Raw genomic sequence first — 24192 nt, 5'->3', positions numbered from 1 at the left:
GAATTGGCACAACGTGGGAATAATATCTACACTCAGGTATAGAAATCTATCTTACAACAAATTAGGGAAAAAAATCTTTATTACAATTCTCTCTGACATGGGCTTTATTTCTCAAATATAAAGAGAACTGAGTCAAATGTATAAGAATACAAAGCATTTCCTAATTAATAAATGGTCAAAGGATATAAACAAGTGATTCTCAGATAAAAATAAAATTATCTTTAGTTATATGAAAAAATGCTCCAATTTACTATTGATTAGATGAATATAAATTAAAATAACTCTGAGGTACCACCTCACACCCATCAGATTGACTAATATGAAAAAAAGGAAAATGATAAATGTTGGAGAGGACGTGGAAAAATTGGGACTTCTGGTGGAACTGTGAACTGATACAATCATACTGGAGAGCAATCTGGAACCATGCCCAAAGGGTCCTAAAACTTACCCTTTGACCCAGCAATACTACTACTAGTTCTATATCCTAATGAGATTAAAGATGGGGAAAAAGAACCTATCTGTACAAAAATATTTTTAGCAAATCTTTTTGTGGTGGCAAAGAACTGGAAACTTGTAGTGGCAAAGAACTGGAAATTGAAGGAATGTCTATCAATTGGGGAATGGTTGAACAAGTGGTGGTTTATGATTGTAAGGAATACTATTATGCCATCAGAAATGACAAATAATATGATTGTAAAAAAATATGGAAAGACTTAAGTGAAGTGAAGCAAAGTGAAGGGAGCAGAACCACGAAAACTTTATAAACAGTAACAACAATAATGTATAATGATCAACTCTGAATGACTAAATGATGATCAATAAGTCAAGGATTCAGGATAACACAAAGAGACATGACAAAAAAAGGATATCTACCATCACAGAAGGGACAGAGTCCAAATACAAAATGAAACATACCATTCTTATTTATTTTCTCCATGAATTTTCCTCTAGTATAGAAACTATGTCTCCTTTTACAACATGGCAACCACAGATATATGAATCATATGATAATATGTGTACCAATAATATGTATGTCATATTGCCTACCTTCTTGGGGGGTGGAGAGTAGTGGGAAGGAGAGAAAAAACATGGATTACAAAATGTTAGAGAGCGAAAATTGAAAAAAAAAAATATAATAAATATATAATATGGAAAAATAAAATGTATTATTTAAATCTTACTTTATTTCATATTCATTTTTATTTAATTGGCCAGAGTACATTAAAAAGGCCAGCAAAAATCAAAATTAGCTTGATCATATAATTTTAATGTCTTGGAAAAATCAGAGTAAATACAAGAAAAAGAATCATAATTAGATGGATCAAACATTGAGATCACAATACTTTTGTTATTAGCTATTTGGTTAATCACAGAATTTTTGTTTCTAGGAAATCTAGGATGATATCTGAAGTGAACTCTCAAAGGCGAGAGAACAAGATTCAAGGATTTTATTCTCTATTGTGATGTCTCCATCATAAGTGCCATAGCCAAATTAATAATACTCCCTTACAAATTTCAGATTTTTGCATGGAAACTTAGAAGTTTCATTTGGTTTTAAAAAATAAATTACATATATATACTTTTTTTACACATCAGAATTTTTATTATCTGCCATGCCTCCTTTTCCAGACAAGAGTTGTTTGAAAAAACAAAACAAAACAACAACCTCTTTTCCCCCAGAAAAGTCTCCACTGTTATTCTTTAACTTAACAAATGTTTGCATGTCCTAGGTGCTGTGGTTGATATAAAGGTCCAAAATGCAATTTTAATCCTCGAGGACCATATAGTCTGGAGGAGGACACCTATACAGATAAATATGACAGAAATTAGAATATAAATGAATAAGAGGAATATAAATGAGATGAGATGAGATTAGGCAAGATGAGGCAAGAACACTTCTATCTGGGAAGATCAGGGTAGGCTTCATGAAGGAGATAGCAATAATGGAATTGAGCCTTAAGGGACTGGAAAGATATCAACAGGTGCTGGAGGAAGAAAGATAAAACTTAATATATATCCTCTGATCCAGTTATAATTTGGTAGGGAAAATAAGAAACACACATAAATAACTAACTATATGATGAATCCATAAGTAAACTGCCAGGTATTATGTGGAATTGGTGGAAAGAAAGATAATTTTTAATGATGGAAAGGAGAAAATCAGTAAAGAATTAAGAAGGGAACATCTGAGCTGATCTTTGAAAGGGGTTGGAATTTACATACTGGAGACAGAGGGGGAAGGAATTACTAAGGTAGGCAATGGAACAAATGAGTAAGCAAAGATATAGAAGGGAGAAAGCACAATAGAAGGATTGCTTCAGGTTTCAATGAATAGTCAAGTATCGGTAGAATGTAGCATGTAGTGGTGGGTAATGGTTCAAAAGTGCAACAAAGTATGGAGGGCTTTGAATGTAGGATTGGGTATTGGTAATTTATTACCCAGCATCAAAGGAAATATTTGTAAAGGGCTTAGCACAGTGCTTGGTACATAGTAGGCACTTATTTAATTCTTGTTTGTCCCCTCCCCTTCCCCTATAGTCATAGAAGAGTTTTGAAATTGAGAATAACCTTAGAGAAAACAATGGCAAGAAATAGATAGCATGGCATTGAAGAAGGAGCACATGACTAGAAGTCAGAAGATACTGCCTTAGAAATTAGCTGTATAGCCATGGACAAGTCACTTAATTTCTTTGAGCCTCAGTTTCTTCATATGTAAAATGAAGATAATAATTATACTTTCAACCTTATGGATCGTTTTGAGTTTCAAAATGGGTAATTTGTGTAAAGTGCTTTATAAACCTTTAAACACCATGTGAATGCCAGCTCCTATACTATTAATATGACAGTGGAGGTGGAGAGATGGGCCAGGAGGTTATTGCAGTTGTTCAGGTGAGAAGTAAAAAGGATGTAGCCTGGGGAGGTGACAGTGGGAATAGAGAAAGAGTATATAACAGGACTATTGTGGAATAGAACAGTCAGAACTTGGCAGTTAATTAGCTATGGAGAGTGAATGAAAGGGAGGAATTAAAGTTAGAACCAATGTTACAAATATGGGTGGATAGAAGTGGTAGATCAAGCTAAGCATGGAGGTGTGGGTGTCAGAATAATAGGAGATGATGTGTTGACCTATTAGATTGTGAGGTTCTTGAAGGTAGGTACTGTCTTCTACCTTTTCTTTGTATTCCTGGTGCTTAGCATGCCTTGAAAATAGTTGCTGCTTAATAAATGTTTATTGACTGTTGAACTAGCAGCTGCCACATTCATACACTTCTTTGGCTAATGACTTAGCTACTGTAGGTGTCTCTTTTGATGTAAGAATAATCTCTCATGGATATTACATGGATGTCTCATGGATGTTACAGAGGAGCTTTGCAAATCTCATGTCATCTGCTTTTTGCTCTTTTTTGGTAACTACATTTATTATCTTTTGCTTTGAACAATATTACTTTAAAGGTTTTCATGAACTTGTGAAAACATTCATTAAGGAAACTAGTAGAATCAATGGATTGGGAAAATTTGGTTCTATTCTATAATCATGATTCAAAGCAAGATGATAAAGTTTTCTGGGGAATGAATGATCAATCTCAGAGTCAGTCTCAGTGTGGTGAATAATAACATATCTATCAAATGGAGGAAGATGATCTTAGGTAAAATGGAAGTTAGAACCTTTCATTGGACCAGTGTGGTCCAAGGCTGAAAATAGTACAAAAAGGAATAAAAACGAAAATTGATGGAAAGATACAAGCAAGTCCTTTATTATATGCTAGCAGTTAAGACAAATGATGACAAATCAAAGAGCAGATAATGAAAAATTTTGACTTATTGCCATTGTGTCTCATATTTCGGAGGCTCTTGAATTAATTTGGCAAATCAAGTATGAAGATAAAAAGCTAGCAGCTTTATCAAATACATTATGTCTGGCAGAATGTCTATTTAGAACTCATTCAATGTCCCTGTGGTTTCTAGAGTTTTATACAAGATCTGGAATGGATTTTCATTTTGGGGGAGGGTTGAGCATATGTCTGCTGGTCTCTACAGCCACAACTTTATTCCTTAGAGATTGTGGTATTTCAAGATTTTATGGCCATAGAACCTCACAGCAAGAATATACATATTTCATACATATACGCATTTCATACATATGTGTACATATTTTTCATATATATATACACACAAATACATATGTATATTATATATATATTTCAATGGAGCTTTGTATTATGGAGAATCTTGGGAACTTTAAAAACAGTTAACAAAACCCCCAATGAAATCTACTCTACTCTTTTTGATCTCATCAATAATGGCCCCAGCTCATTGTCTGTCTTCAATCCTTGTCCCGTATACATGTATTGATGTTCTAACACAAAGGAATAGTCTCTCCAGGATATGCCACAATTTGGATAGTAGGTACTTTCCATTCATTTAGTTGTTTTTTTTTTCCTATATGGCCTGCTAGGCCAATTTCTTGAATAATCATCTGTATAGTGCTTTAAGATTTATGTTCAGTATAAAAGCATTAAAAATTCTGGTGCCACATTGTATATAAGATATAGTATAGCAGATGATAAAATTTCTAAATTGACATTTAACAGGTATTAAGGGTCAGATTTAATCCCAGATTTATTCACTTTCACTGCTAATCAGCTAATAATTTCTCACTTTTACCTGATGTTCAGTTTTATGTTTCTATGTAATTCATTGTAAAAAAAATACACACCAATCATAAAAAAAAAATAGCTATTTGTTGGTGTAGCATTCACAGCATCATAAGTTGGGAATTAGAGGGAAACTCAGAGGTCATTTCGTCTCAACCTTTTATTTTACAAATGAAGAAACTAAGCCCAGAGATGTTAAATGATCTCCCAAGGTCACACAGATAATAAAAATCAGCACTAGGAGTCAAGCCCAGGTTTTCTGACTCCAGATTCAACATATGTTCATTTCATGAACATAATATCAGAAGAATACCACCAAGGTGCCAGTTATTGCTCAGGATACGGAATTAACAATATTCTCTTTTAGTGGGTTTAAAACTATGCATACATATTACACACACACACACACACACACACACACACACACACACACACACACACACACACATATACAATCATCATTCTTGGTCACCGAGAGACTACCACTATATATACACGTATTCCTTTATCTCCATCTCTATCTTCATTATCTTTATCAATAGTCTATCTAACTTATCTGTGTATCTGTATCTATACAGGATGTTTCAAAAGTCTTAGTTCAGTTTAAAGCTTTAAAAACATTCCTTCATTCCTTCATTCCTTCCTTCGTTCCTTTGTTCGTTCCTTCGTTTGTTGTTCGTTCGTTCGTTCCTTCCTTCCTTCCATATTCCTTCCTTCCTTCCTTCCTTTCTATACATATATACACACCTATATAAGACAACACTTTATTTGGTGTTTTGAGGTTTACAAAGAGATTGCCTCAAACTCTCTCTATGAGTCAGCATGGAGTTATTGCATGTTTCATGCAATTGAATTGAGTGGCTTTATTTTGAATCTCAGTTCTGCTATTTAATATTTGTAACTCCCTGGCCCCCAGGTTCCTCATCTTCATGAAGGGACTATACCAGATGACCTCTGTGGTACCTTCTAGCTCTTAATATGGCCTTAAGGTTGTTGGGTAAATGTTGAAAGTTAAAAAAACAATTCCTTTCTCTGATATGGTAATGTTTCTGAAGGGGGACTACAACTTGCTATTTCTAGGTGCTTGGGTATCTTTATTTCCATGTGTTTGTATTTTTTTGTGTGAAAATAATAAAACATAATTTGTTTATAATTATCTTACTACTGGATGCCATGGGCTGTTTCCTCTAGGAAATCTATTCATTAAAAACACCCAACAAATAAACAATTGACTTTTTCTCTTCCTCTACCCCCTAAAAACATGTCAGAAACATTCAAATCTTGTGAAAACAAATAAATGAAACAAAAACCTGCCAGATGAAGTTATTAATGGTGGAGATACTGATTTTTAAAGAGTGGTATTGAGGATGCAAAAGCTTCTCAGTAAGGGGGGGAGTGAGTTGGCAGGGGAGGAGGGCAGTTTTCCTTTTTGTGTCCAACCAAGGAAATTTCAATTGCTTACATTCCTTCTATTTAAAATGCACCCTGGCCTGTGGCTCTTGAATATAGAAACTGTTCTCCTACTAATTTTCCCCAAGAAACCACTGAAATAAATGTTATAAAAGGTACGTTGAAAATAATACAGAAAGCTCTGTTAACCCTTAATGGACCCTCTGGCATCATGGTAATCCTTAAGCACATTTGAACCCTGACATTAGACAATTGGATTTTCTACAGCAATCATGCTAAGAATTCCATGAAGACAAAATGTAATTAAAATGTAAAAAGTGATTGTCTAGGCTTCCCCCCTCCCCAACCTAAAAGAATCAAGAGATTTTTTTTTTAAAGGCTAAAAATCTCAAATCAGGCAGAATTCAATCATGGTATAATTGCATTCTCCAAGAAATTGATATAAAGTGTTTAGATCTAATTCTCAAGATGTTATTGAATTGTACCAAATCTGGAGATATGGTACAGTAGAAAGGATTCCGCTATCAAATCAGAAAACCTGGTTCCAATCCCACCTCTGATACTGATTACCTGTGGGACTTTGATATGTCTCTTACCATTTGAGCCTGTTTCCTTCATTTGTAAAATGAGAATATTGGACTAGATGGCCTTCAATGCCCTGTCTAGATCTATGAAATCCTAGACTTATTTTCTGGTTTTAAATCTTGGCTTTAAAGCTATTTAAATGGGTACTTAAAAATGCCACATACATTTCACGAGCAGCATAGCAGCTAAGCCCTGCATGAATTTAATTTCTCTCCATGCACATGTATTATAAATACATGATAGCTGTTGTGTACTCTGTCACTCTTGGGCACGTGAGCTCATGTACTCCTGGTATAACACATTTGTAGAAAGGGGTGTGAAATTCAGAGCAAGCTCCCGGAAAAACAGTTGACTTTTACCTCGAGGCAAAAAAAAATTGGTCTTTTGCCATGCTTTTGGACACTTCATTCTTTACAAAGTGAACTCCTCTCTTCATTCAGCAGCCTTCCTCTCTTCCCCCATGCAACTTTATTCCGGGAAAGGGGGGAAAAGGCACACAGCAGGCAGAAGTGGAACAAGCAGGTCACTAACTTTAAAACAAGAGGATGAGCAGAATTGTCACCTGTGACCTATTTGGACTGTAAACATTATGGAGCCACTTCATACAGAAAGTTACGTAAAGAGTGCCTGATGTGCCTTGAAGATTTCTCTGCCATATTGAATGTGGAGGCATCTTGAAAAAGGCAGGTTGAGACGTGTGTGGAAGCTTCTCCCCTCTGTTTATGAGCTGAAAAGCTGTCATTTTCCCCCTGGGTGTGAAAACCAGTTTCTCTGGTACACCTTGCCATGAAGCTGAGGCCCATCCAAAAGGAGGGGCTGGTGAGTGGGGTGGAGAAGGCCACGGACATTGATGCTTGCTCACACTTTGGGTTTGAAGACAGGGTGTGGATGAAAAGAAAAAAAATCACTCTTTAGCATATTACTTCAGTTTTTTTCAAAGTCAAACTTTTTTTTGGGGGCAGATAAGTGAATAAATATTTATTAAGCATCTTCTAGCAAGTTGCTGAGCTAGGAGTTGAGAATAAAAATAATAGCTACTCAGCTTACTATGTTCCAGGCACTGTGCCAAGTGCTTTATAATTATTATCTAATTTGATCCTTACAACAAATCTGTAAAGTAGGGGCTATTATTATCGTCTCTATTTTACAGATGAGAAAACTGAGGTAAATGGGTTAAATGACTTATCCAGGGTCATACAGGTAGTCAATATCTGACTTGAGTCTTCTTGCCTCGAGGCTTGGCACTCCATCCACTGCATCACTTAGTTGCATTGTACAAAGAAACAGTCATTGTCCTCAAAGACCTTAATGTTCTATTGGAAGAGACTTTTATATATAAATATATTTAAAATACATGGAGCTGCGATAGCAGAAAGAAAGACTCTAGTTACAATGATGGAATCATAGGATCATAGCTTTAGAGCTAGAAAGAGTCTTAGATGCCAGAGGCTAACTTATACTTTAAAAGATTTAGAAAAGAGTTTTAAACCCTTACCTTTTGTCTTAGAATCAATACCATATATTGGTTCCAAGGCAGAAGAGTGGTAAGGGCTAGGCAGTGGGGGTTGTATAATTGAAAATCTGTTACCCTAAAAAAAGAACTACATATCCCAGGAGCCCACTAACTTCCTGTCATTTTGTGCTTCCTGTAAATAGGGGATATTAGGTGGAGCCATGGAAGATCCCACCTCTTTACTTCCATTCCCCAGCTTGGCGTGGTAAGGAGAGTGTTTGAACTGGCTGATCAGCCATGAGCATGTGGTCTTTATTTTGTATCTTCTTTATTCCGTGATTTCTAATGATCTTTAATAAATCTCTTAAAATACAATATTAAAAATTAATATTAAATTAAAATAAAAATCTAATAAATATTATATTTTAAGAGATTTATTATATTTTAAGTACATAATGACAGGAAGCCAGTGTGCTCCTGGGATATGTAGTTCTTTTTTTAGGGTAACAGATTTTCAATTATACATTGTTAAGTGACTTGCCCAGGGTCACACAGCTAAGAAGTGTCAGAGGTCAAATTTGAACCCAGAACCTCCCATATCTTGACTAGCTTTCAATCCACTGAGCTACCCCGCTGCTGGATGAGGAAACTGAGGCACTGCTAGGCTAAGTGACTTATCAAATATTATACAAACAGTTAAATGTCTGAAGTGAGCTAGAACAGGATAAACAAATAATTAGCTAGAGCAAGGATGAGGTAGATGGGGCCAATATAAATTCTAGGAAGCCTTAGGGTGGAATTTACCCATATTTTGTCATTGTCTGATGTAGAACTTTAAGATGTTGGATTTCTCCAGCAAATTTCCAAATTATTAAAGCATGGAATATTACCCTTCCTCTTTTCTTTTTTCTTGAAAACCATCTGGACAAAAGAAATTTAAGATGTAGGTTTTGGAGCTGAGCTCAAAGTTGATAGATACTAGGGTACACAGAGAACAATATCTATGCTGTCAACTTAAGGCACAAAAAATAAAATAAAAACCAAGTCTGAGAATAAATATTATAAAACCACCTGCTCACTTGCCTGAAAAGTACAGTCAGAGTTCCTTTGCATGTCTGCTTCCAGCAAATGCTAATGCTGGAGCAACTTTTCATGATGTTGTATAAATGTAAGATAGACTGGGCATTGATCATGAAATGGGTTTTCAAATTACAGTATTTGCTGGTATAAATCAGTGCCACCTAGTAAAGCAGGGGCACTGGATCTGAATGCTGGTCTTGCTTTTCTTGAATTCTTTTTCAATATATCTGTTTTTTAAAAAAATGATTTTAGCTGTCAGCTGGGATTATTAGGCTGCCTAATGATATTTTTTATGTCCAAACACATGAATAAAATTATTTACTCACCATGTATATTATAGTTATACATGCCTTCTAAAAGTAAATTAAACATAGAAATAAATGACTGTGGTGTCAAAAATGTGCATTAACCTGTTTGGGCTTTATAAATATGGAAAAAAAAAAACCCAGCACCTATTTCTTTGCTTACATAAAGCCATTCTTGACACTAAACTGAACCTGGAGGTTCAAGAGGTTACTTGGCCCTAGTGTAAGGAATTATTAGTGAGTGTGTAATATTATTTGTCCAACTGATTTCAATTCAATGAATTTAATTTCAATTTAATCCAATAGCAATATAAAAGGTCTGCCATGTTTTGAGCATTGTGCTAGGTACAGTGGGAAATTTAAAAATATATTACAGAGCTAGTTATTCTTATTCATATGCATCTTTTTAAACTAACTAAATTTTTTTAGTTCTAGTTAATTTTTTATCTTTTTCTCTGTTTCTTTCTCCTTCTGTCTCTTTTCTCTTCCTCTTGGAATTACTTTATACATACTTTATTTTACTTACTTGATTCCATTTTATCTCACTTCAGACAAATTTCAGCCCCCTGAAGGTAAGGACCATTTCATTTTGGGCTCTGTACCCTAGCACCTAGCTTAGTATAGCACCTGCCTTATACATTGTAGGTGCCTAGTAAATGTACATACAATTGAGCAGATGAATTATGTCTCATACTTTGCCCTAGCCCAGTGCCTTGAAAGTGGTAGATTGTCAAAAAATAATTACTAATTGTTGCAAAAACTTATATGCCTATATAAAATAGAGAACAGTGTTAGAACATATCATAAATGACTGAAGTGAATAAAATCAGCTAAAGATTAATTTCATTAATTAAATTAACAATTGATATCAATCACTCAAATGATAATAGGACATCTATAGACAGTCTATAGACAACATTAATATTAATTGCTAATTTAATTAATAAAATTAACATGAATTGGAAAATGTCAGAAAGTGATTATTTAAAAATGTATTGATGCAAAAACAAAGATAAGCTTAGGTCCAGATCACTTTATCATTTCCTATTTCTGGCTGCCTCAGTGTCCTCAATTCATCTCTGGACTTCTAATTTCCTTTGTACAGTTTCTTCTACCCAGAGCTATAAGCTAGGATATGATAGTTCAAGCTGGTTCCTGTTGGATGGTTATAGAGAGCCAATACGAGCATTTGTCTTGCAGAAATTGGTGAAAGCTACAAATTCGGGATTTATTTATTGTCTAGACTTAAGAAAACGATGGAGAAAAATGTTTGTAATGCAGATAAAACTTAAAATATATCTCCTTTGTACATTTCTTTTTTCTCTTCTAGGAAAGCAAACGAGAACACCATTGGCTGTATAGTTTAGCTGAATTCAAATAGACCTAAATTTCATCACTTCACTGCTCAAGGATCTGTAACTACTCCTTGGTGCTTACCTATTTCTATTATTGTAGAGGGAATCATTATCCTTCCAGTTTCTCACATTCTCAGTCTGAGTCATTCTTTTTTTTTTTTTTAAACCCTTACCATAGCCAATACTATGTATTGGCTCCAAGGCAGAAGAGTGGTAAGGGGTAGGCAATGGGGGTCAAGAGACTTGCCCAGGGTCACACAGCTGGGAAGTGTCTGAGGCCAAATTTGAACCCAGGACCTCCCATCTCTAGGCCTGGCTCTCAATCCACTGAGCCACCCAGCTGCCCCCAGTCTGAGTCATTCTTACCTTCTCACTATCTCTAAATATCCACCCCCCATATGCACTTTGTTACATAGTCTATTGATTTCACCTTTGCAACATCTCCTGAATATGCCCCCCTTCTCTTCTTGGACACTGCCACTGCTCTAATACAGACCTTTATGACCTTAATTCCTGGATTATTGCAATAGTCTACTTGTGGGTCATCCTCTATTCAGCCATTAAAGTGAATTTCCTAAAGTGCTGATATGACCACCCTTGACTCAATAAACTCCAATGGCCTTTCCTCTGTTAATTGTTGTTGTTGAGTTGTGTCTAATTCTTCATGATCCTATTTGGAATTTTGTACTGGAGGTGTTTGCCATTTCCTTCTTCAGTTCATTTTACAAATGAGGAAACTGAGGCAAAGAGAGTTTTTCCAGGGTCCTAGAACTAGTAAGTATTTGAGACCAGATTTTAATTAAAAAAGTTGAATCTTCCTAACTCCAGTCCTTACATTCTATCCACTGGGGCACCTGGTTGCCTTCTATTGATTATTCCTACTTATCCAAGAAATAGCTTATTTGTCTCTTCCTTCCTTCCTTCCTTCCTTCCTTCCTTCCTTCCTTCCTTCCTTCCTTCCTTCCTTCCTTCCTTTCTTTCTTTCTTTCTTTCTTTCTTTCTTTCTTTCTTTCTTTCTTTCTTTCTTTCTTTCTTTCTTTCTTTCTTTCTTTCTTTCTTTCTTTCTTTCTTTCTTTCTTTCTTTCTTTCTTTCTTTCTTTCTTTCTTTCTTTCTTTCTTTCTTTCTTTCTTTCTTTCTTTCTTTCTTTCTTTCTTTCTTTCTTTCTTTCTTTCTTTCTTTCTTTCTTCCTTCCTTCCTTCCTTCCTTCCTTCCTTCCTTCCTTCCTTCTCTCTCTCTCTCTCTTTCTCTCTCTCTCTCTCTCTCTCTCTCTCTCTCTCTCCTTTCTTTCTATCAATACTATGCATTAGCTTTAAGACAGAAGCTTTAAGCCAATGGCGGTTAAGTGTCCCAAGGTCACATAGTTAGGAAGTGTCTGAGGCCAGATTTGAAGCCAGGACCTGCCAACTGTAGGTCTAGTTCTCAATCCACTGAGCCTCCTAGCTGCCCCCATACTGCCTTCATTTCTTTAGTCATGCCATTTTCCTTATCAGAACTGCCCCATCTGCCATCTGTGTCAATCTGTAATCATCTCTTTCAGTGCTTGCAACTGAAAATTCACTTCCTGCTAGAACTTAGCTCTAGAGGATGGATGATTGATAGAACTTTCTTGCTTCCTTTCTGTCAGTGGTTTCAGAACAGCTTGGGTTCCTCCTAACCAGAAGTCTTCATATAATAACTGGATAGCAAGTACTTCTGGGGGTTTGAAAGGGAATTCTTAACAGTTCAGATGAAAATGGTCCCTTCCATCTCTAAGAACCTGTGATAGGATTAAGCATGGATTTTTTTTTTCATCTCTTCACAACCATTTGAGTGTAACTGCAATCATATAGACTGGACTTAAAACTTTGGCTAATAAAATAACTCTCCTATGAATGTAACTAAAAATATATTGGATTTGGATAAGACATAAGTAGATCAAAGCCCTTAGAGAAGGAAATGATGCTATAGGAATTCTCTGTTATTTTACTCTCAAATCTATGGAGTTTGTGGAGAATTAAAGGTGGTTCTTAAAATGAATGGATTAGCCAAAGGTATGGCATCTGCAGCAGCTTCAGTGGGACGTACAAACATGTACACACATTCACACACACTCTCTCAGAGGCTCTATGTGACATACACAGTAAACATAGTTTAGCTTTGTTTCCAAATGTCAGTGAATACCTGTCTACTCTTGGGACTCAGTAGAACATTTATATCCTGGTGCTTACAGCAGGTGTCCGCCTCTTATTAATGACAATTCTGCTTGCTAAAGTTTTAAACTTTTTCGCCATTCTGTTTTCTCCTATCACCCTGAGTAACTACTTTGCAAGAAGAAGACACCAAGGTAGAGGGAAGTTGAGAGGCTACAGAGATCAAACTGTTTGTCAGTGATCTTGTAATCACCAAGACCCTCTATCATGGATTTCTGCTCAGATATGCTGTTAGAATGTTTAATTTAGTTTCATTCAATAAATACTTGTGCCCGTTGTGTATAAGTCACTTTCTTAGACATTGAGGGAGAGAAATAAAGCTCAAATATTATGTGATACTGCCCTTATCGAGCTTAGAAGTCTGGATTGAATCAATCATTGTTAGGATGGCTATTTGAATACTCAGCAGAGTTCAAAGAGAACTGTGAAAAGCTTGAAGGCTCGTTCCTTTCTATAATGAACAATTAAATTAAGATCATAGAAACTGTTAAACAATGACATTTCTTGGAATGTTTCTTTTAATGTAGAACCACAAAAGTAGAGAAGCCTGTACAAAAGCATGGCCCAAGCAACCAACTATTTATTACATGCCTATTAAGTACCAGGAGCTGTGCTAAGTGCTGGGGATACAAAGAATGAAACAAATCCTACTCAAAAACATCTTACATTTTAGTGGGAGACAAGTACACGCATGCGGGCACAGCCCCCACCCCCAAATCCAAATACATAAAAGTAAATCCAAGTTTGAGATGATGGGCCCTACCATTTGGGGGGTGGTGAGAGAAATCCCAAAAGGATTCCTGCAAAAGATGGTGGTTGAATGGCTTCCTAAAGGAAGAGAGAAGTTCTATGAGGCAGAGATAAGGAGAGAAAACATCCAAGGTCTGGGGGAGGCCTAGTGCCAAGGTCCAGAGACCAGAAATTTGAGTCTCATGTGTGATTGCAATCTATTCTTGCCTTCTCATCCTGTATGATTCTTATCTGTGTCTTATCTTGTGTTCTGTATGTGAATCCATCCAATATGTTAGTGGCCTTCCTCTAAATCTCTTGATATATGTGGTATCAATGCAGTGCCTTGGTTGTCCATTTGTTATCTCTTATGTCCAATAGTCATGGCCTCCAAATTATGAACTACTTTTTTAAACTGTCTTTTGCATATAATTGATACCTTTTAGGAAATGCTGTTCCAGTGAAATGCTGGTGGTATGTAAGAATATTTTTTGAGTATAGGACTACCTTCAGAAAGGATAGCAAGAGTACCATATTGGAAAAGCATTAGTAAAAATGAACATCTCTAGTAAGAGGAAAATTTATTTTGTTTTATCTTGAAAACAGAAATGAGATCATGGGAGTCCTCTGCACAATCACTGCCATTGAATATTGTGGTTAGGACTCAGAATTTTCTTCTTATACTTTGGAATACTCTACTCACGGTATTCCAAGATGTCCATGAAGTTCAAGCCAACATGGATTTATTAAACTCTTACAATGTGCCAGGCACTGTGTTATATACTTTGTTAGTCCCAAATAGGAACAGTTGTTGCCTTTTGGGAGCTTGGGTTTTTCTGGAAAGAAATGCTACATACATAAAAGCAAATACATCTTACCTATGCAAAGTCATAGAGAAGGGAGAGGGAATGATGTAGGTATGTATAAAGTAACACGACAAATTAAAAATATAATAAACACGGAGTTTATATAAGTGAGAGCTGTATCCTTCAGCTTAATCACCTAGGGAAATATTAATTTATTTTGCCATTGATTCTATTGCTCAAGACAGGCAGGTGGATGGCCCAAAGTCTCAATAAGAGTACTGGACTTGGAATAGGGAAGACTTGAATTAAAATCCATTCTCAGATACCAACTAGCTGTGTGGCCCTGGAAAAGTAATTAAAACTTTTTTTTGCCTCTGTTTTTCATTTATAAAATGGGAATATAGTAGCACATATCTTATACAGTTGTACAGATCAAATCATTGTAAAGTACTTAGCACAATGCCTGGCACATAGCAGCACCAAATTATATAGTAGGTTATATATAAATGAGAGTTATTATCATGAAGATTAATATTATAATCATTACTCAAGACATTTTTGGAATTTCTCTTTTGGAATTACTTTTGGAGCAAGTACGTGGCTCCTGAGAAAACTATTAAATCACAATCAATCCTCTTTCTAGATAAATTTTGTTGTTTAGTTGTTTCAATCATGCCCAACTCTTTATGACCCAATTTGCGGTTTTCTTGGCAAAAGATATTATAGTGGTTTGCCATTTTCTTCTCCAGATCATTTTACAGTTGAAGAAACTGAGGTCAAGAGGGTTAAATGACTTCCCCAGGGCCACATAGCTAGTGTTTGAGGTCAGATTTGAACTCAGATCTTCCTGACACCAGGCCACATTTTCCATCCACTGCAGCACCTAACTGTCTCTTTTTAAATAAGTAGCAATAGTGAAAACAGCTTACATAGGGACTAAATATGTGGTTTATCAATCAATAAACCTAACTGCTATTTAAGGTTGTCATTATATTTTCTGAAAGAAGATATGTCAGGGGAGACAGTATTTTTAGGAGTTTGCCAAAAAATAAGTGATGGGAAAATTAACATTGATGGAGAAGTTTGACTCTGGATTCCTTAAAAATCTTAAGAATGTTCTTTGGACATAAAAAAGACACAATAGAACTTTACCGTCAACTGCCTTGTAATGGTTGTCTAATAGTGTTTTGGGATTTTGCTATTTAGTATGGGAGTCACCAAAAAAGTAGATGACAGGTTCTGATGTATAGATTCATAGATTAGTAAATCATTTGAAGGTATGATGTAGTTGAATACATCACCTAGACTTACAGCTTCATTTCACAGATGAAGAAATGGAGACCTAAGGAGTTTAAGTGACAAGCACAATACCACCTACCACTAGTTAGTGGCAGAGCAAGAACTAAGATATTAATCTTTGCTTTCCTAGGTTAGGGCACTTTCTGAAGAAAAGAGCATCATGTGATGCTTGTTTTGCTTTTAAAGAGACAAAAACTTTTCCATGTGACATCTTGAAGAAATAAGATTTCATCATTTGTCCTAAAGAATTATTGGAAGCTAATTAATTAATTAATCAATCAACATTTATTAAACACCTTTTATATGCTAAGCATTGTGCCAAGTGCTAATTAAGTAGCAGTTAGAGTGTCAGTTGTAAAATTGGGAGGAGACATAAATCAATCTATTTTGGGTCTTTGCTGGTCTAAGGGTTGTATAGATGACTTTAAAACTTTTAAGACTTGAGGGTAGCTAGATGACTCAGAGGATTGACCTAGAGACAGAAGATCCTGGATTCAAATCTTATTTTAGCCACTTCCTAGCTGTGTGACTCTGGGCAAGTCACTTAACCCCATTGCCTAGCCCTTGCTATTTTTCCTTTTTTTTATTAATTCGGTCAATTTCAAACATTATTCCATGGTTACAAAAATCATTTTCTATTCCGCCCTCTCCTCCTCCCACCCCTCCCATAGCTGACGTGCAATTCCATTGGGTATTGCATGAGTTCTTGACCAGAATCCATTTCCATGTTGTTGGTATTTGCACTACAATGATTATTTAGAGTCTATATCCCCAATTGTATCCCCCTCTACCCATGTCATTAAGCAGTTGTTTTTCTTTGTTTTTTTTTTACTCCCACAGTTTTTCCTCTGAATGTGGATAGTGTTCTTTCTCATACATCCCTCCGGGTTGTTCTGGATCACTGCACTGCCACTAATGTAGGAGTCTATTACATTCGATTGTACCACAGTGTATCAGTCTCTGTGTACAATGTTCTCTTGGCTCTGCTCCTTTCACTCTGCATCACTTTCTGGAGATCATTCCAGTCTCCATGGAATTTCTCCACTTTATTGTACCTTTTAGCACAATAGTATTCCATCACCAACAAATACCACAATTTGTCCAGCCATTCTCCAATTGAAGGGCATCCCCTCATTTTCCAGTTTTTTGCCACCACAAAGAGCGCAGCTATGAATATTCTTGTACATGTCTTTTTCCTCCCTATCTCTTTGGGGTACAAACCCAGCAGTGCTATGGCTGGATCAAAGGGCAGACAGTCTTTTATCACCCTTTGGGCATAGTTCAAAATTGCCCTCCAGAATGGTTGGATCAGTTCACAATTCCACCAGCAATGCATTAATGTCCCAACTTTGCCACATCCCCTCTAGTATTCACTACTTTCCATTGCTGTTATGTTAGTCAATCTGCTATGTGTGAGGTGATACCTCAGAGTTGATTTGATTTGCATTTCTCTGATTATAAGAGATTTAGAACACTTTTTCATGTGCTTATTAATGGTTTTGATTTCTTTGACTGAAAATTGCCTATTCATGTCCCTTGCCCATTTATCAATTGGAGAATGGCTTGATTTTTAGTACAATTGATTCAGCTTTGTAAATTTTAGTAATCAGACCTTTGTCAGAGGTTTTTTGTTATCAAGATTGTTTCCCAGTTTGTTATTTCCCTTCTAATTTTGGTTACATTGGTTTTGTTTGTACAAAACCTTTTTAATTTGATGTAGTCAAAATTATTTATTTTACATTTTGTGACTCATTCTAAGTCTTGCTTGGTTTTAAAATCTTTCCCTTCCCAAAGGTCTGACACGTATACTATTCTGTGTTCACATCATTTACTTATAGTTTCCTTCTTTATGTTCAAGTCATTCACCCATTCTGAGTTTATCTTGGTGTAGGGTGTGAGGTGTTGATCCAAGCCTAATCTCTCCCACACTGTCTTCCAATTTTTCCAGCAGTTTTTGTTGACTAGTGGATTTTTGTCCCAAAAGCTAGGATCTTTAGGCTTGTCATAGACTGTCTTACTGAGGTCACTTACCCCAAGTCTATTCCACTGATCCTCCTTTCTGTCTCTTAGCCAGTACCAAATTGTTTTGATGACCACTGCTTTATAATATAGTTTGAGATCTGGTACAACAAGGCCACCTTCCTTTGTATTTTTTCATAATTTCCCAGGATATCCTTGATCTTTTGTTCTTCCAAATGAACTCTGGTATGGTTTTTTCCTAATTCAGTAAAAAGTTTTTTGGAAGTTCGATGAGTATGGCACTAAATAAATAGATAAGTTTGGGTAGTATGCACATTTTTATTATGTTAGCTTGTCCTACCCATGAGCAGTTAATGTTCTTCCAATTGTTCAAGTCTAGTTTTAGTTGCGTGGAAAGTGTTTTATAGTTGTGTTCATATACTTCCTGAGTTTGTCTCAGCAGATAGATTCCCAAGTATTTTATATTGTCTAAGGTGATTTTGAATGGAATTTCTCTTTCTAATTCCTGCTGCTGAGATGTGTTGGAGATATATAGAAATGCTGATGACTTATGTGGGTTTATTTTGTATCCTGCAACTTTGCTAAAGTTGTTGATTATTTTGACTAGCTTTTTAGTTGATTCTCTAGGATTCTTTAAGTAGACCATCATATCATTCTAAAGAGTGATAGCTTGCTCTCCTCATTGCCAGTTTTAATACCTTCAGTTTCTTTTTCCTTCTCTAATTGCTACTGCTAGTGTTTCTAGTACAATATAAAATAATAAAGGTGATAATGGGCATCCTTGTTTCACTCCTGATCTTATTTGGAATGCATCTAGTTTATCCCCATTGCGGATGATGTTTGCTGATGGTTTTAGATATATACTGTTTATTATTTTTAGGAAACACCCTTCTATTCCTATACTTTCTAGTGTTTTCAATAGGCATGATTGTTGTATTTTGTCAAAGCTTTTTCTGCGTCTATTGAGATAATAATGTGATTTTTGTTGGTTTGTTTTTGATATGGTTACTTTTGTGGATGGTTTTCCTGATATTGAACCATCCTTGCATTCCTGGTATAAATCCTACCTGATCATAGTGAATAATCCTCCTGATCACTTGCTGGAGTCTTTTTGCTAGTATCCTATTTAAGATTTTTGTATCTATGTTCATTAAAGAGATTGTTTTTGACCTGTCTGGCTTTGGAATTAGTAACATATTTGTGCCATAAAAGTAATTTGGTAGAACTCTCTCTTTGTTTATCATGTCAAATGGTTTGTATAGTATTGGGATTAGCTGTTCTTTGAATGTTTGATAGAATTCACTTGTGAATCCATCAGGCCCTGGGGATTTTTTCATAGGGAGTTCTTGTTGGCTTGTTCAATTTCTTTTTCTGATATGGGATTATTTAAGAGTTCTATGTCTTCTTCTGTTAATCTAGGCAATTTATATTTTTGTATATATTCATCCATATCACCTAGATTGGCATATTTATTGCCATATAATTGGGCAAAATAATTTTTAATGATTACCTTAATTTCTTCTTTATTGGAGGTGAGTTTTCCCTTTCCATCTATGATACTATTAATTTGGTTTTCTTCTTTCCTTTTTTAAATTAAATAGACTAGTACTTTGTTTATTTTGTTTGTTTTTTCAAAATACCAGCTTCTTGTATTATTTATTAGTTCAATAGTTCTATCACTTTCGATTTTATTAATTTCTTCCTTAATTTTTAGGATCTCTACTTTTGTTTTCTTCTGGGGTTTTTTAACTTGTTTGCTTTCAAGATTTTTTAAATTTGCATGTCCAATTCATTGATCTCTGCCCTACCTAACTTGTTAATATATGAATTCAAGGATATAAATTTTCCCCTGAGTACTGCTTTGGCTGCATCCCAATAAAGTTTGAAAGGATGTCTCATCATTGTCATTTTCTTCAATGAAATTATTAGTTGTTTCTATGATTTGTTCTCTAAATGATTTTGGAGAATCATATTATTTAATTTCCAATTAATTTTTGATTTGGCTCTCCATGTACCTTTACCATTATTTTTATTTCCTTATGATCTGAGAAGGTTGCATTTATTATTTTTGCTTTTCTCCATTTTTATGTCATGTTTTTATGACCTAGTATATGGTCAATCTTTGTGAATGTACCATGTGTTTCTGAAAAGAAAGTGTATTCCTTTTTGTCCCTATTTATTTTTTGCCATATATATATTAACTCTAATTTTCCCAAGATTTCATTCACATCTCTTTTTTAAAAATTTTATAGTAATTTATTTGATCATTTCTATGCATTATTCATTAAAGACAAAGATCATTTTCTTTTCCTCTCCCCTACCCCCCATAGCCAACGCATGATTCCACTGGGTATCACATGTGTTCTTGATTCGAACCCATTGCCATGTTGTTAATATTTGCATTAGAGTGTTAGTTTAGAGTCTCTCCTCTGTCATGTCCCCACAACTGCTGTACCTTTCTTCTTCAGCTCTACCTTTTAGTCCAGTGATTTACTTTAAATCAGTCCCCCTTGTACTTCCCTTCCTACCCCTTCCCTTATTATTCCCTCCCTTATTTTCCCCTGTAGTCTTTTTTAAATCCCCCCCCTCCCTCCCTTGTATTGCTTCCCTCCTCACCAGTCTGTTTTTTACCCTTTTACTCCCCTATAGGGCGCAAATCTATTCTCTTCCCCAATGGATTGGATTGTTCTTCCCTCTTTGGGTCAGTTTCAAAGTACATAAGAGTTGAGTATTTCCTATCTCCAACCTCTTTACCCTTCCAGTGTATCGATGTTCTCTCCCCTCCCACCATGAGTTTCTTTGTGACATATAAATTTACCCCCATTTGTTTCTTTTCCCATTTCTTTTAGTCATAACCTCTTTTCTTTTTTAGCTTTAGTCATGTATATATATATACATACACATGTATATGTATTTATGCATGCATATATCTATATACCTACTTATGTCTTGTCCTTTCATCCTATACAGTTTGTCACTGTTCCCTCTGAGTGTAGCTCTTCTAGCTGCTTAGGTGATAGCAACAGTTTTTAAGAGTTGCCAATGACCTCTTTTCTTATAGGGATACATATCATTTTAACTTATTGAGTCTCTTAAAAAAATTTTTTTTGTTGTTTTTCCCCTCTTTTTTAATTACCTTTTGATGATTCTCTTGAGTTCTGTGGTTGGACTTCAAATTTTCTGTTCAGGTCTGGTCTTTTATTTATGAATGCTTGGAACTCTTCTGTTGTGTTAAATGACCATACTTTCCCCTATAAGAATATAGTCAGTTTTGATGGGTATTTTATTCTTGGCTGTAGGCCTAGTTCCCTTGCTTTCTGGAATATCGTATTCCATGCCTTTTGGTCCTTCAGTGTGGATGCAGACAGATCCTGTGTTGTCCTCACCGTGTTTCCATGGTATCTGAATGGCTTCTTCTTGGCAGCTTGTAATACCTGTTCTTTCATCTGATTGTTTTTGAATTTGGCTATAACATTTCTTGGTGTTGTCAGTTGGGGATTAAGTACAGGGGGTGATCTGTGGATTCTTTCAATCTCCACTTTCCCCTCTTGTTCTAGGATCTCGGGACAGTTTTCCTGGATAATTTCCTCTAGTATTATATGCAGGCTTTTTCTTATGTCGTGGTCTTCTGGTAGTCCAATTATTCTTAAATTGTCTCTTCTTGAACGATTTTCTAAATCGTCTGTTTTGTGAATGAAATGCTTCACATTTTCCTCAATTTTTTCATTCTTTTTGTTTTGTTTTATAGTGTCCTGCTGCCTTGTGAGGTCACTTGATTCTAGTTGTTTTACTCTGGTTCTTAAAGATTGGATTTCACCTCTGGCTTTTTGGTCATCTTTTTCCTTCTGGTCTGATTTTCTTTGAAGATCATCTTTCACCCTCTTTATCTCGTCTTTCATCTCCTTTGCCTCATCTTTCATCTCCTTTGCCTCATTTTCCAGCTGGATGATTTTGGCTTTCAGGACATTATTTTCTTGTTTTAGTTCAAGTACCTCTGTTTCCAGATGACTTATCTTAATTTTTAAGTTCTTTTCCCAATTGTCTTCAGCCTCTCTTAGTTGTGTTTTGAGTTCTTCCACAGCCTGTATCCAATTCGCTGGGATTTCTGGTTTATCGTTTGCTGATCTCTCCCCCTCTGTTTCATTTGGTGAGTAGTAGCTGTCTATTGTAGTTTTTTTCTTCTTTTTCTGTTGTTTGTTCAAATTCACCCCTTCTTTCCTCCCTGTATTTGTCTGTGCTCTTGTTCCTCTCATTTTTTTTTGTTTTTGGGGGACTTCTATCAGTCTCCCCTCTTGGAGCTTTAACAGAGGATCTCTTGGTGTAATCTCTGGGGGAGGGTTGTTGGGGGTTTGAGCTTTCCTGTCCTCTGGAGGCTTTTGACTGACTTAAAGTCCAGCAGTCGATGAGGATGGGTGGGGAGCCTGGGCTTCCCTGTGTTCTGGAGACTTTTGATGAGATTGAGTTCAGCTTAGTTGGGCTGGGTTTACTCTGAGTTTTAAACTTCCTGGAAGGTGTGACAAGGAAATCACTTTAAAAGACTGATATATATTAATTTAAGGTTGCCAAGGAATTCAGCTATGTAATTCCTAAATGAAAACTCAAGTCAGCAGTCAACATTTTATGGAGTTTAATTACAAACAGGACGAAGAAAGGTATTAGAGATAGAGAGAGGGAGAGGGAGAGAGAGAAAGAGAGAGAGAGAGAGAGAGAGAGAGAGAGAGAGAGAGAGAGAGAGAGAGAGAAAGAAATGGGAGAGAAGGGAATAGGGCTTAAATACCCCTTCTGTTTAGGCTGGGCCAAAAGGCCCAAGCCCTTAGATAGCTGAGGCAAAGAAAAGAGATCAGTCCCTATCACTCACGTGACCAAAATGGAGAAACAGTCTCAGGGGCCTCCACCTCCAGCTTCCTTCAGAGCAAACTCCTCAAAGCACCATCTCTCAGAGCAAAAACCTCTCCAACCAACCACCCCTCAGTCCTCAGACCCCTCTATCTTTAAGGAAACCATCCAAGTTCCCTCCCCTCAGTTCTCACATCTACCAATCACTGTCCATGTCTTCCCTGTGCCAATGGTGGCTCTAGCTTAACCCAGGACCGCCCAGAGGTCTGTGGCTTTGCACATGTCTGTTGAAGGTCATATTCTCAAATAATTAAATCTTGATCCTTTGCTGCAGCCCTTCCTAAATCCTGTTAGGACTGAGTGGGGTGGAAATTGTATTTTCCAAGACCTGGTTCTGTCATTCCAAGTATCTCGATTGTATCAATTCTAAAATCAATCATGATTCAAAGAACTTCCTGTTCTATGCTTAAGCATAGGTCAAAGCCCTTTCCATTGCTCAGCAAAAGGTTTCTGTCCTAAAGTAATCTTAAGAAGGGAGGAGGAGGAACCTCCCATGCCAATGGGGTTCACATTCCAATAGAGTTCCCACTATCAATAGGAAATTTTTCAAGTATGAAATTTCCCAATGGTGAAATTTCCAACATTTATAAGTCTAAGAAATTTTAAGGTTTACAACGGCTGGAGCAGATATGGAGGATCTCCAAAGCTCTGGCCAGGCTGCCAGGTCTATGCTCCTTCTAGGCTGCCATCTTGACTTCGCCTCTTGGTTTCTGTTTTTTCAGAAGACCCTGTTCTCTAAGGGGGGGGGGGAGATGCGTGGCCTCTCTGGGCTCTAAGGGCTCCTGATGGGATTAGTTTCACCTGGTTTGGGCCAGATGAGCCCTGATCCTCCTCCACAATCTGTGTTGAATGCCTGGAGACTGGCTTGGGTTGTTTTCAAGGTAAGCCCTTCACTGGTCCTGAAGTTTTTGTTCTTTCAGAAGCTCTGAGGGCTCCTGATGGGATTAGGTTCAGGTGGTGTGGGCCAAATGATCCCCGAGCCAAAAAAAGGAAGAAAAAAAAAGCAGCAACCTCCGCTTCCACAGTCTGTGTTGAATGCCCGGAAACTGGCCCGGGTTACTTTCAAGGTAAGCTCTTAGGAGCAACCCCTTTGCCAGCCCTGAGTTTTCTGTCCTTTCAGTAGCTCTGAGGGCTCCTGATGGGATTGGGTTCAGCTGGTACCCTAAAGCTGGGACCTCCCTTGAGACTCAGATGGAAGGACCCAGCCAGGGGGCTACTGGCTTCCCCCTTCTCTCTATGTTTCCCTGCCATCTGTGTTGTGTGCCCCGGAGACTGGCTCAGGTTGCTTTCAAGGTGAGTCCTCATAGCCCCGAGGTTCCTGCTGCTGCTGTGGGCTCAGCACTCTGGGTTGGGGGGGAATGGGTCCTGGGACTTTCTTTCTGTCTACCCCTTAGAAACGAGTGATCTATGGTTCTGGCTTTTGGGGTGCGCTACCTTTTGATCCAGGTC

The sequence above is a fragment of the Monodelphis domestica genome, chromosome 3 (assembly GCF_027887165.1).
Source record: "Monodelphis domestica isolate mMonDom1 chromosome 3, mMonDom1.pri, whole genome shotgun sequence".
NCBI classification, from domain to species: domain Eukaryota; kingdom Metazoa; phylum Chordata; class Mammalia; order Didelphimorphia; family Didelphidae; genus Monodelphis; species Monodelphis domestica.
The sequence above is the reverse complement of the archived record's forward strand: the minus strand, read 5'-3'. Positions refer to the sequence as shown.